A 15,060-nucleotide genomic window follows, 5' to 3' on the forward strand; every position below is an offset into this window, starting at 1 on the left:
TACATCCAGGTTTTTAATTTTAGTTAACAGATCTCCCTCTGAGATCTTCATTCCTTCTAAAGACCTTAGACACGGAGACCCGCTCTCTCTCTTTCTCTTCATCCTTATGATGGAAGGACTTTGGAGGGATATCAAGCAGGCCAAAGACATGGGAAAAATTAAGGGTCTTCAGGTAACCAAGAATGGTCAGACACTTACTCACCAACTATTTGTAGATGACACCATGTTGCAAAGAATTCCCACAGTCAAAGAAGCTTCCACCTACAATCAAATCCCCAAAGTTTTTGCAATTGCAATAGGTATGGAAGTTAATCTTTCTAAATCAAAATTTTTCTTCTTTAACACTAACATTGTTATTCAAAGAAATATCTCAAGGATCCTTGGTTTCCAAAGGGACGCCCTACCCTCAAAATATGTGGGAGTTCCTCTCATGGACAGACCAATGCTTAAAAGAATTGGGAACTTGTACTAAAAAAGTTGCAGGATAAAGTCAAAAAATGGACCTTCAGAGCCTTGAACTTGGCTGGCAGGCTTGTTTTGACAAAGGCAGTTCTACAATCCATCTTGGTTTTCATGTTATCAGCCCTTCCAGCTCCCAAAGGAGTCTTAGATCAGATCAGGAATATTCAAAGAGATTTCCTATGGGGCAAGGAGGAAACCAGGAAGAAATGGGCCCTAGTTTCCTGGGACAAAATCTGCAAACCCAAAATCCATGGGGGTCTAGGCTTAGATGATCAAGAGATTCTTAGTAAAGTGCTAGGCGCCAAGCTTTGGTGGTGATGGGTGCAAGAGCCAAAAGCCCATTGGGCAAGGATCTGGAAAGAAAAATATGCCAGCTCTTGGCACACTAATGATCTCATAAGAATGTTTAGAAACATAAGGGCCTCTCACATCTAGAATAGATATTGGGATAATAGAAGCATAGTGCAACAACACAGTTTCTGGGAAATCAGAGAAGGTGATCAAGCACTTTTTTGGGAGGAAAAATGGAAACAAGAACCAGTGCTATTAAAAGATGACTTTTTAAGTCTCAAACAGGAAATAGATTCCCAAGGGTTAAACAATGTAAGGGATTTCTGGGACATCTCATAGGTGAAAGGAAAGTGGAGAAACTAGAGTAACATTGACTGCAGAAATCACAACCTCATAACAATAGAAGCAGACGCACTGAGAAGCATACTAAAACAAAGGATGATCTTGGTCACAGAGGGGCAGGATCGATTGATATGGGGTAACAACAACAAACGCGCCTTTAATCTTAAGGAGGCAAAGAATATTCTCCTTGGGCTGGAGTCAAGTGTTCCAGAAAAATCCTGGCAGCAACTCTAGATTAACCAAGGTTGGACGAAGATCAAGCTTTTTATGTGGCTAGTTCACCACAAGAAAATCTTGACATGGGACAATATTAGAAAAATGGGTGTTTTGGGTCCTTCCATATGTCAGCTTTGTGAAGAGAAAGAGGAGACTATGGATCACATTCTCAACTACTGCTCTTACACCACCTGGCTATGGGATTCCTTTTCCAACATTTCCCAACAAAACGATAGGGACAAAGGGAGTATCACTAATACCCTAAATAAATGGAGAAGGATCTATTAGGAGAATGAGACTCTTAATTTGGCCTAGAGTTTCATGCCAAGATTCATTATCTGGAATGCGTGGAAAGAAAGAAACAAAAGAATCTCCAAGAATGAAAAGTCCAACCCTTAGAAGCTTTATGATTTGATTTTCAGGGAAATAGTCAATACCACCAGTGCGAAATATCCCAGAGAATCCTCTCTCAAAAAAGGAGCTGATAACTCTCAGACTTCTGGGATTGCTAGAGATCATTCCCTAAGGGCTTGGAAAAAAGGATACGTAAATGTATATAGAGAAATATTTCTGGAACCATCCTCCGAAAAACCATCTAAAATTAAATATTGATGGCGCCTCCAAAAGCAATCCGGGAATAGCTAGTTTTGGAGGAGTTTTAAGAAATGAAGAGGGCAAAATCATCTTAATCTTCGACAACCATTTAGGTAAAGCAACCAATAACATGGTGGAATTAATGGCTCTGGAGAAATGCCTCGAGATCCTGACTCAAAATCGCAGCCCAAATGTCATTATAGAGGCAGACTCCGAAATAACCATCAACTCAGTAAAAATAATCAGTTGTGGCTCTAAACCGGGGAAAGTCTCAAATCATTGGAGACTAATCCAGGTTTATCAATGGATTCAAGCACACCTTCAGTGACTTTGCACTGTTAGTTTCAATCATGTACGCTGAAATGTTAATAAGCTTGCAGACATTCTGGCCAACCAAGGGGTGGAAAAGGTGGATTGCAGGATGGAGAAGTAGTGACAGGAAATACCCCAGAACCATTTAAAGGTGCTCTACAATGAGCAAGCAATAGAGGACATTGAAGTGGTCCATTATCAAGGGAGGGTGTCACGCAGGAATGAAGTTCCCCCAGCCAATGCATCCTTTACCTCTTAGTTTAGCTTTTCTCCCACAGTTTTTCCTTTGGGCGCCCCTGATTCTCGGCTGGATTCGAGTCAGAGCTTTTGGCTTCATCAGGGTAGTCTCATATTCTAGGCCCATGGTAAGATCGGAAGCGGCAGGAGGTTCGTTCCTACAGTCACCGAAACTTTTTGCCTTGCTAGGTTCGAGGGGAATACTACGCCACAACGGTTTTCCAATGATCGTGCGAAGCTTACATGGGAAGCATTTTTACTTCTTTTGACCATAATTCCATTAAGTATTCAGCACATGGCATAGGCTTGTTTTATTTACCACCCTTCATCGTGGATTAAAGTTCGGTTGTGTGGGGGGAGCGATGTGGCTCCCGGCTATTGGATCCAGGTACCCGGATCAATGGTTGGGAAAGAGCCAGTAGTTTGGTGGGGTCAGGAGGATATGAAAACCCTTTGGTGTGGTTTTTGAGGCTATGTATTTACGAAATCAACTCTTAAATTGGAACTCGCTGGTTGAGTTGATCGGAGGATGGTTGTGAGGTTTTTGTGTTTAGTAATGAACTGTTGGTCCAAATCTCTTGGCTTTAGATGGCTTATGTACACTATGTAACCATATTTTGATTTAATGATATAGAAGGTTTTGCTCTTGCTACAACAAAAAAAAAAAATAAGCTACCAATATCAGTCCAAGAAAATGTATCAAGATCAATGATCAATATAGCCTTTGTAAGGCTAGTGCTCTGTCTCTTTTATGTTCTAGCACTGTAAAGAGACAATACCCTCTAGCTACCATGTCAACAAGGACAAAATATTAAATTTACAAATTTCCAATAAATATTGCTCGATGAAAGTAAGATATCTCCCTCAAAAGGGAATATGGCATACTCTTGTTATTGCTCTTATATCAGCAATACTAATTTAAATTTTGGGCTTGAAATTATTCAACAAGACAAGCAACAATAGACCTCTGGCTCAACAATATGCCATATATAACAACTTCTCAATTTACTATGTAAGCATAGTATTACAACCATGCATCCTCAGCTAAATGTTGTATTACACTGCCTCAGTTCTATCATTGACTTGACCATAACAGACTTCATCATCCTGGCAACCTTTTGCATGAAACATCTGTCTTGTTATGATGCCACTCCAACTTATCCATAGACTTGGGACACCATCAAACTTTCTTGCCACTAATCTGTGGCTTCTCGGGCTCATGAGGTCACTCGACCCCCTTATTCTGCCTGTGGCCTTCTTGGGACAGGCTACGGCATAGGCTTGAGGCCTATTGGCCCTTTAAGAAATGGACAGAGATCTTTTGGTCCTGAATTAGGGCTTCAACCCTCTTACACAATTACAAATAAACTTGGCTTAAACACAGAAAGAAAAACCCTTGTTTTGGAATACAATGTAATATTGTGGAGGCATCCAACGTTTTGGGAAAATAAGTCTCCCATCTTCATGGACAGAAAGCGATCTCAATGATACGAAGAGTGCTAGCCCATAAATAAATAGAAACATAATCTAACTATTAGGAGGAATAAGGAAATGAATGTTAAAACAATCTATTAATAATCAATACTCTATAAGGGGAATAGATCAATTTAAAATAAATGAGATAAAAATTAATAAGAATAAAGTTAGGAGAATTAAACTAATAATTTAAATTCAAGAGATTTAGTCAAATTAAAATAAATGAGATCATCAAAAGTAAAATTAGGAGAATTAATATTAAATTAATAAATTAAAATAAGAGATCTGGTAAAATTGACACTCTCAACATCAACATGATTATGACTGTGCAAACATTCATGCTAGAAAAAACCTTGCTTATATCCAGTAGATCTCGGCTTCTCTATGATTGCAATTCAAGGATGAATGGCTCTTACATCAGTAAGTATATCTATTGGATCTAGAGGGAAATAGTCAAGTTGTTGAATAACCTCCTGAAGACAGATTTTCCAAAACTTGGCCTTTTCAAGTTTCTTTAATGGTTGATATTTAACCATGCTCTAATAACATGTTGATTTTTTATGATCTTATAGTCTGATAATTACTTCCCAATTATTTCTTAATTAATCCATCTTATCATTAAGAAATTATATATAGAAAACCTCAACGGTGAAACAATAATGATAGTAGAATCATGAAGAGACAGCGAAACACAAGAGACACAAATTTTACCCTAGGAAAACCCTAACTAGGGAAAAACCTAACAATATTTTCTTAGGAGAAATTGTCCAATTCAGCAAATGTACAACTTGTTTTTCCTAGTCAAACTTAGTCAAACTGACCACAAACTTCACACAGGTAAAACCTAGTCAAACAGAGAAATTTGCCCTTTTTCAATAGCTAGTCAACTCTGGTCAAAGAGGCCAAATTTCGGCCTCTTGCAACTACCCTGAAGCTTGGTCAGCTTGCCTCAGACCTGTGGTCAAACTCCCTCAGAAATTTCGTCAAACTGTGCCTCAAAATACTTGGTCAACTACCTTAGAAGTTTGGTCAAACAACTACCCAGCAACTTAGACAAACTGCTGGTCAATGCAAGTCAAATGCTGGTCAAACTTTGCTGGTCAGACTTCAGTCTTCTCCTCTCTCCTTCACTTGTGTGAATAGAAGATTAGATGAATTGATGAGATCTGATGTGATGCTCGAAGTGGTGAGGTCGAATGACAATATATAGTGGATTAAGGTTGCCCAAGAGGTGTGTATTTTGGCTGGGCCGACTTGTACTTTTGGAGCCTACGTGAAAATTTAAATTCAAAATTATATTTAATTTTCTTTCCAAATAATTTTCTTTTCAAGGCCAACTTGTGTAGTGAAGAATACTAACTTCCGCTACCAAAATTCAACATAGACTTCACTGATTGGTGGAGCATTTGATGCATTAAACCAATGAAAGATGATGATGAAGACCTAACCTAATGAACATTAAGTTAAGTAATCATTAAGGGGAAGTGTTAGAATTATCAACTCCTACTTGTATTATAGATTAATATGTGATACTTCATCATATGAGAAGGATATGGGTTGGTATTGCATTGGCCATTGGTTTTCTTTTGGAGGTTTTTAGATAAGTTGGACGTGAGAGATTCTTTTCAACTAGTTTAGCCACAAAGTTAATGTGTGGTTGAGATACTCTCTCAATAAGTTATTAGTGCGTTAAGGTATCATGTATATTTTTAGTAAAGACCTTCATGTATTTATGTGTACTATTACATTATTGAATAGATCACTCAACACAATTTTGGTGTATAGAAACGATACCTACTCTATCATATTTCTACAGATTTATATTCAAATAAATCACATACATGGATTCCAATTTTTTCTATTAATACTGAAGGCTCCATAAAGTTGTTTACATATGATTTTTGTAATTGTATAAAGCTATAGAATATTTGCATATCGAAGCAAATACAACATTGTAATAAACAAAAAGTAAGGAAAATATATGTACAACAATTTCCTTCAATCAACTATCTGTGCTTGCACTTAAGAGAATTCCTAGTATTCACATTTGAATAATAGAGACCTTAGGCATGCTGCTTCCATTCTCTACATTTTATTTGTTCTACTGGTAGACTGCTAAAGTGGTTGGACAAATATTCGATTTAAGGAAGCCATCTAATATACAGGACATGATCATGGAATTATTATTTTCTAACATGATAGGGCTGGTCTATGTATTTTATATTTATGAAAATAAAATTCATAAGGTAGCAAGCGTACTAAATTTTTAAGTAGTCAAAGATAGGATCCTATGGATTATGGAACCTAAACCAAAATTAACATACAGAAGAAAAGAGAGCTTATCCTCATAGATTGAAAATGATTATAAGGAGTGGCATAAAAGATTGTGTTACTTGTTCATGAGCAGGATATGAAACCTAAAACTTGTATGTGGAGGTCATGCCAAGTTCTGCACACATTGGGAAACTCGCTAATGCCATTACACTATAATTCTCCATTAGTCTAACCACTTCTAGAGAAACCAAGATGCTTTTTTGGGAAGACAATTTTCTATAAGACATTTTGAAAGGAAACCTGATTTCTAACCTTAAAGAAGGCCATGATGGCTTTGAATGTTAGGGACCAAATTAGTCTAAGGATTGCAGGGGCAGAAAATCAATCTAACTTCAGTTTTATAGTACCCTCTCTGACGACTTCTGGAGAAACCAAGACATGTTTCTGGAAGAAATTTTGAAAGGAAACCTGATTTCTACCCTTAAACAATACCATGATGCCTTTGAATGTTGGACCAAATCAGTCTAAACATTGTAAAGGCAAAAAATCAATCCAACCTTTCGTTTTACATCATGTTTGAAAACTACTTGCAAATTAAAATGTATTGGTTTCACTGTGTTAATGTTGCATTTGTTCAACACTGTTGATGATGATTTTGGTTCATGAAACTACCCTACAAAGTTGATGCTCTACACATGTTTCAAGGGGATTTGAACCTTAGTGGATGGTTTTACACACCATTAATCACAATCTTGAACCAAAACTTTACTGGTAATCCAAAGTTTATTAGATGTAACAATTAGTGTAGTTGAATATATATTTATTATTGGGGATTCATTGATTGGTTAAATTGGGCAAGTGATATCCCTACCAATGTTTAGTTTTCCCAAATAGTGATATGTTTCATTCCTTGAACAGTGGGGGTCACCATCGATTTTTGTGCACAGTGTTTGTTATAAATAAGTTGTACTCAGCCTTTTGATCATGGTTCATGGTTCAATTCTTCCAAAGTGTAATATGTTTCTGTTAAACGGTAGGGTCACCACCACTATTAGCTCAAATTGTGTATGGTGTTTGTGTTTGTCCTAAATACAACATAGTACCTCACCTCTCTACAAATGTAAGTTACTTGACATTAAATAAGAATTTTAAGGAAGTATCTCAAAACAAGTTGAGATAAAAGGAATCATAGAATTAAGGAAGAAACTCAATTAACAAGTTGGATATGTATTTTTGGTTTATATATGTGTGGATGGCTGAATAAAATAATTTTGTATGATGATGATGATGGTGGTAGTGGTTAATGTCCACTGAGACCAAATTAGTCTATTGGACTTATAATTTTCTTAGGTTTTAATTGTTTGGCTCCTCATCTTTCCTGGTGATATTGGTGTTGTAGCTTTCTTTTTTTTTCTCTATGGTCTTCCAACTTTCTTTATCTTGCATCTCCTTGATCTCTTCTAGCTCTTGGGACATTTTTGTCTTAGCTTCGCGATCTATTGTGTTCATTCTTTTGAAGATAGTCGGAGAAGAAGTTTGGTCTAAGAGATTTTCTTTGTTGTTAAATGAGGATTTATTTTGTGTGATATTCGAATCCTCATAACTTTTGATGCTTGAGGGGTTGTCGAGTTCACTCTTTTGTTGTTGGGTAGGGCTTTCACCATGCTTGTCTTGAGAGTTGTTTCTTTCTTGCCTGTTTTCTTGTGATTCAAAGTTTTCTCGAGAGTATTCTTCTTTGATGACAGTGTAGTGTTCTTTTTGTGCTCCTTCCCACCATGTAGATCTGTGGTGATTTTTTCTAGTAGAATTTTTCTGGGAGGCTTTTGGGAAATTTTTGGCTAGGTGGCATGTCTCAAAGTAGGATCGACATCTAAAGAGGACACTTTCATAATCGAGTTTCTGGTTCCACACATAGTCTTTCCTTGTTAGGTGTATTTCAGCTGGGAATCTGGTGCTGAAGTCCATTTCCACACAGATGCGTGCATAGGTAGTTCTGGCATATTCCTTTATTTCGGGGAACCTATAGTAAAATTTCCAAATTGCATTTCCAATGGCTTTTAGCGAAGAGAAATTCCAAAGATGCAAGGGTAGGTTTGGCAATCTCACCCAAACTGGTGTTGAGGTTATGACTGTTGTTGAGGGATCAAATGATGGGTTCCACGACTTCATGAATAGGCTTGAGTTCTCCCAAAACCAAGGGTCGGAATCAAGAATACATTGTGTACTTTCAGGGTTTTCAAAATCTACTATAAAGAAACCCCTGGTACAGGGGTAGGTATTAATTGCATCAAGAATTACAGGCTTCCATACCTCCGAGATCCAACTGTGGAGAGTTGTCAGCGACACCCAAAAACCATTGAATCAACAGATTAGGGCACTTTCAGAGAACTTCAAAGCCTCATCGAGTGATGCCTGGACCACCTGGACAGTGGGAGCTAGGGCTTCACTGACGATATGGGTAGGGGCTTGCCCCCTAGAGGCGGATGGAACTGAGCCAGCAACTAATGTTAAATAATTGCTATTTTTTTCTCATATTAAAAAGTTTTCTGACTTATATTTAAGAATTATTATTTTTTTCTCATATTAAAAAGTTTTCTGATTTATATTTTTTATTTTTTTTATGGTTATATTTTGGCAAAAGGAACCATAGAATTAAGGAAGAAACTCGATTAACAACTACGATGATCTAAGAAAACTACTATATTTGTGTTGGGATTTACAGTATTTTTAACAAATATCAATAATATTTACATTTGTGTTTATAGTTTTTTAACATTTATAAGAATGTGATTAAGAATGTGGTTTTTCAGGAAGTTATATGCTAAAATTTAAATAGTTATATGTTTTTTTTTTCCAAAAACTATGGTGAATAATTTGAATCAGTTTAGATTCAAATGTTTTTGTTGCCATTTTAATAGCTAGAATATATTCAACAGTCTATAAGTTAGATATATCATTAATATATAACTTAGCAAGATTTGATACATAACCCTATTGGAATTGATCCTATTTTAGGGGACACCTACATTCCAACATGTCCTTCTATCTATTGCCATTATTGCATTAAGAGTATATCTAATATCCCGTATGTTAGGTATAGCAACATATCTTATGGGGCATCTACTCCCAACATTTCTCTCTACATGTTGCCACTATCACACTAAGAGTGTATTCAACAGCCTACAAGCTAGATATACCAACAGTTTATGACTTAGCAAGAGCAGAGATCTGACCACACTAGAGTGGACTCTATTTTAAGGGGGGCTACTCCATAACATGTCCCTATATAGAAATTGAAACCGAGTGGAGAGAATAACAAAAGATTTTTCCCACCACTCAAATTAAGCCCACAAAACTACACTTTCATAAATTTTAACAATCAAATAACTAAATAAAAAGTTCCTTTTTCCTTTTGTTATAAATACTTTTTTTCATACATTAATTTAATATATGATTTTATTTCAACCTCAAAATCAAATTATTATTATAATGAAATTATAAATATTTAAATTTGGATCAATAACATCCGCTTAATGTGGAAACCCATAAAATCATATGGCCTCAACCATACCATAAATGTATGGGCTTTATTATTGATTAAGTTTGTGTGTTGCCAATAATAAAATCTTGTGTTGCTCATGGAAATGTGATTAATAATGTTGCCTCGTGGCAAAAAAGTGTTGAAATTACTATTAGTATTGATTAACGGTCATGTATTGTTTGTGGCAGTGGAAAAAAGACATTGTCCAATAATGTTGATTAATGGTTATAGGTTGTTTGTGGCAACAAAGGAGAGGGCAATACTCAGTATTGAAATTGGATGCATTAAAAAGCAGTGGAAAAAAAATTCGATGTTGAAATTGAATGCTTACAAAGCAATGAAGAAGAAATTTCTGTGTCCCTGATTGGGTGTATTCATGTTGAGTATGCCATGAGGGGGTCATATTGTCTTGATGACCTTTTCTGGCAACTGTGTTCCATTAAAGGGTATCATTTGCATGTGAGGGTTTGTGTGGGAAGCGAGGTGGCTGCCCTCGGGGAGAGGGATGGTCTCTACACATGGCATAACATGGGAAATGCATGACATGTCAAGATCTCCCACCATGGAAGCCACCAAACTGGGATCGATCAACTTAAATGTTGCATGCATGAACTAAAGAGTGCTCTTTGGTTTTTTGTCTCAATTAACGAACCTCCCCTCGATTGTGTAAGCATGGAGATAGGTGGGTTGGTTGTTTTAGACCTACATATTGTGAAAGAGGGAATGTCTATTTATTATATTTCTCCTTATCATTATTTTGGGATTGTAAAACTGCGGAGGTTGCATTCCACCTGGCTACGACTAAGGAGAATGCATGAGCCATGTTTTAATTGTGTAGTTTGTGTATGTACGCAGTCTCCTATTTATATGCAGCTCTGTGTTTCCCTGGGGTGGCAGATAATTGGGTTTTGTTGTCTCTACATGCTCCTACACCAATGGGTAGATGTATGGTTACATTTCACTCTTCAATCTTTCCTTCTCGCTCAAAGTTCTCCAGTCTTGCATACTTCGGTAACAGGACATTTTTTGATTGTGTTTTGTGGAAGTTTACATTCGTCTAGCTTTTGGTTTCACCTATGGCGTCCATCTTTTTTATGCTATTTCTGCATAACTCTAGGTTAGGACCTTGTTTTGAACTGGTTGCAGTCCTTCATTGAACAACCTCCCAAAACTCTAACCCGATGGGCATTTTCTTGCATTGTCTAGTGTTGGTTACCAGGGTTTGGTTTCAAGGCACTTTCTCCATCTAGTTTTTATAGGTACTCTGCCCTCTCTTATCCTTTGTTTTGTCGAAGTAATAACACCTTGTTCAATTTTGTTTCCTCCATTTACTGGGACTCGGTGGGCATATTCGGTTTTGGGATTTCATCATTTTGGGTTCAAGAGTTGTTTTATGTTAGGAAGCAAAATTCCTTTCTAAACCTAGTCTACCAGTGTGTGGGTAGTCATTTTGAAACATCATGCTTCCTCTCATTCCTTGAAACATGGGGAGTTTTGTGTTTTCAGTGGTCTTTGGCTTCGGGGGTCACTTTACAAAGTTTTTTTCCAGTGACATTTCCTTTGTAGGTTTTGTCTTTCAGTTGAGGATGGTAGTAAGGTCCTCCACCACTTGGCTCGAGTCTTGGTCTTGTGTTTCCTTGGGAGGTTTTTGGTGGCGATGGCTCCATGACAACGACTTCCCTGTTGCCGTGGTGGTGCTTCAGGCGACTCCTCTAGGCATTGAAGGCCATTTTGATGGCAATTAGTAGCCATGTTTTTTGTCTCATCCCCTCTGGAAGTTCGAAAGGAGATTTTATAGCTAGAAGTGAGGGAGTTTAGCGATTGAATATATTGCACTTTCTTCACTCCATCACAACTCATATGCAGATGGAAACTTTGTTAATTATGGTTATACAAAACAAATAAATTGACAATTATAAACTTTTAGTTGGACAAAAATATATCAAGAGGATTATGAGGGATATTAGGTATGGCCTTGATGATATTGTGCTAATATTTGAATCGTGTGGAAAAGTATATGGTTTCAAACTCAAATACTGAATCAAATGATCATCAGGAGAGCGATACAATGATCAGTGTTCCTCCCTTAAATAATGTTCCTCCCATGGACACTTCAAATGCACACTCTCCTGCACTTTCTCCAGTCATCATCTTGGACTAACATGTCCAACAAGTTTCTATGTATTTTGGCTTCTTTTGCTTGTGATGTACTTAGAAATTATTAATGGCTATCTACTTGTTTTGTTTACTACTTTTTTGCCTAGTTATTGGAGGCTATCTACTGGGTTTCTCTTGGACTTGACAAAATAGTATTTTTTTGTGTTTTTTGGATGTCACTATAAAGTGACTACAATTCGCTTGCTTTCTACCTATAAGACTGTCTCACAATCTTCTGGACAGTCAACATGAATATCAAGCTATATCTATGTAATCTTGTTTTTTGTTATTAATAGAGGTCCACAAATAGTATTTAAAAAAAAAAAGAGGAGAAATTTCTGTGATAGTTAAAATTTGAAAGATTGGTTTTAAAGTAATTATATATGATAATTTTTTATATTTATATATAATTTAAAAAATTCATATTCCCTTGAGTAATCATATATAATATTTTTTTATATTTTTATATAATTTTTTAATACATATATATTCTTTTAAGTAATTATATTTAATAAATTTTTTATAATTTTAAAAGGATTATATTTTTATAAGTAATTATATATATTAGATTTTTGTGTTGGTATAAAAAATTATAGTTCTAAAAATATGTTTAATTTGAATGATTTTTGTTTTATGATAATCAAAATATAGCCTCTGTTTTTCTTATAATTTTTAAATAAATAATTAGAAATATATTTTTTTGTACATATACGTTATCATTTTTGTCAATTGAGTTTATTTTGGGTGCTTGGGTGGAACAATTTTTATTCTCCCAAGTAGGTTCAACTCTTCGAAGTTGACATGTTTATGCTTTGGAATAGAGTAACTATGTTGCACTCTCAAGTTTATATTGAGGGTTGACCTAGTACTAACAATCTCTCTCTTACTATAGGGTTTAGAGGGAGACCTCCCATAAGTTGACATGTTTATGCTATGGAATAGAGTAAGTATGTTGTACTCCTAAGTGAATCTATACAAAGGGATGGCCTAGTACCAACAACCTCTCTCTTGCCTTTGGGTTGGGAGAGAGACAACCTTTCTTCCTCAAGCGGTATCCAATGCCCAAATTTTTTACTTTGGAATATATATATTTCTTATAAATTCTATATAAATAATTATATATGAGAGGTATTTTGTTAATTCCCCTTATTCTGGGTGGTTTGGAAAAATGATTATTGTCCTCTCTTCTCATTGTTCATCATACCATTGGATGGGGATAATATTAATCATTGCTCTCAATCACTAGAGATAATCGCAATTGACTCATAATAATAACAATAATAATAATCCAATTTTGAGGTCTTTTCTTTGTAAGTCAGTACAAAAGATTTCTATTAATAAATATAAGTTCTACATTAATAACATATGTCCTCCAAAAAGGCTGACCTAGGAGTATAAGTCTCCAACAAGGTAAGACAAGGTAAACATGAAGACTATAAGATAAGGATCTGAGGCTCTGAGGCTCCTGGTATGGATAAGACCAAGGATACTCAAAGTCCTATGAAAGAAACCAAGCCTTAGAAGCTGAAAATCACACCAAATTTCATTATTTGAATTAATCCAAGTACATCCCTACTAAAAATGGAAGTAGAGTTGTTAAACAAGAAGTTTTCTTCACAAGAAGTCTAAGAAATACACGCCCCTACAGGAAAATTCGAATTGGTACTTACAAAAATTGATGGGGAATCATCTTCCTTGAAAGGAGACAACTTTCTCCTTGAAAATCCCTTAAAAAGTGGATTTGGTTCCCAACAGTAGGAATCTTCATTAAATGACAAAAAGCACATTCCTAGATTTTCTCAATCAGTGGAGCTCCAAAATATGTTCAATAATTTCATAATATATTGTTAACTTATTATCTAATCTCGGTCCATGTTGTAGAAGGGAGAAAGTCCCTATATTATCTCATTTATAATTTACTCAATATTCTCTCAATATTTTACAAAAACAAAAAATTTTAGGCACATAATATGCAATTATCTCTAAACCTTCCTAATGAACACATTATAGCTCAAAAACATGTCATCAAATGCAAAGAGATAGGTTAAATGCATTGAAGCATGGTTACATAGGAATTAAATTGTATTTAATTTGGAGACCCATCATACCCCCTACTAAAAGTGTTGCTAATCCTTTGAGCAACCTAGTCACCTAACTATACCTCATTCATGGCCCTGATGGCCTCCTTAACATCCCAAGCTACCTCTGAAGGAATATTGGCACATATTATCCTGCTCGAACCTCTTCCTCTTCTTCAGTAGCCTCTTATTTTTCTTCTCTAGCTTCTTTTTATGCAGATCCATTCTTTTCTCCAAGTTCTAATTAGGCTTGTGCTTGTGCCTTAAGAAAAGCTTCCCTATTTGTGGCCACAAAGTTTTCCCATGATACAATTTTTTTAACGTTCTCCGTAACACATATAATAATTAGCATCCTTAATGAGTTTGTGGCCTCCCTTATATTGAAGCCTCCTCCCATGTTCTCTACTATGGCTCCTTTAAGTTTCCTTCAAAGGATTTTCAGTGAATTATCAATTACTGGGAAGCCTAGGGTTTCAAAATAAGGATGAGAGGAATGGTGTTCTTCTTCTGACCATATGTATGAAAATTGTATGCCACACTAAAAAAAATGATTTTTCTGCTATCATGCTTTCCACACATAAAAGAACACAAGGTTTGAAAAATATCAATTTCAAGGGTTTGCTATAGGATGCAAAAATTTACCCAGTTTTTCAAATTTCTTGCATGGAAGGTGAGGGAAATTCATGAATTACCCCTCCCTTGGAGAATCCTTAATGGATTTTAGGGTTTTGAAGAAGAATTCACAACACTTCGAGCCCTTTTCACCCCTTGGTCCAATCCTATAGCAACTGTTTACAATACTATAGTAGTTGTGTGCAATTTTGTAGCACTAAATTTTGATCCTGTAGCATCTACTGTTCGACCTTGTAGCACCTCTGTAGCAGCCTAGGGGACCCCTAGTGGTAGCTAACTTGACTCTCAATGATGTATTGGGCCTATATTACTATTTTTGGGAATGAACTCTTGGTACAAATGAAGTTGAGGCTCGTCCTTTATTGCTTTTGTGGCTTGGTGGTGGGATTAGAGCATTGTATGAGCTGGCCCCCACCTTCCACCTTTGTCACTTATCAAACCTGTGGG

This window comes from Pinus tabuliformis, chromosome 3_1 (genome assembly GCF_031772625.1).
Source record: "Pinus tabuliformis cultivar Carrire ecotype Pingquan chromosome 3_1, CPIR1, whole genome shotgun sequence".
NCBI classification, from domain to species: Eukaryota; Viridiplantae; Streptophyta; class Pinopsida; order Pinales; family Pinaceae; genus Pinus; species Pinus tabuliformis.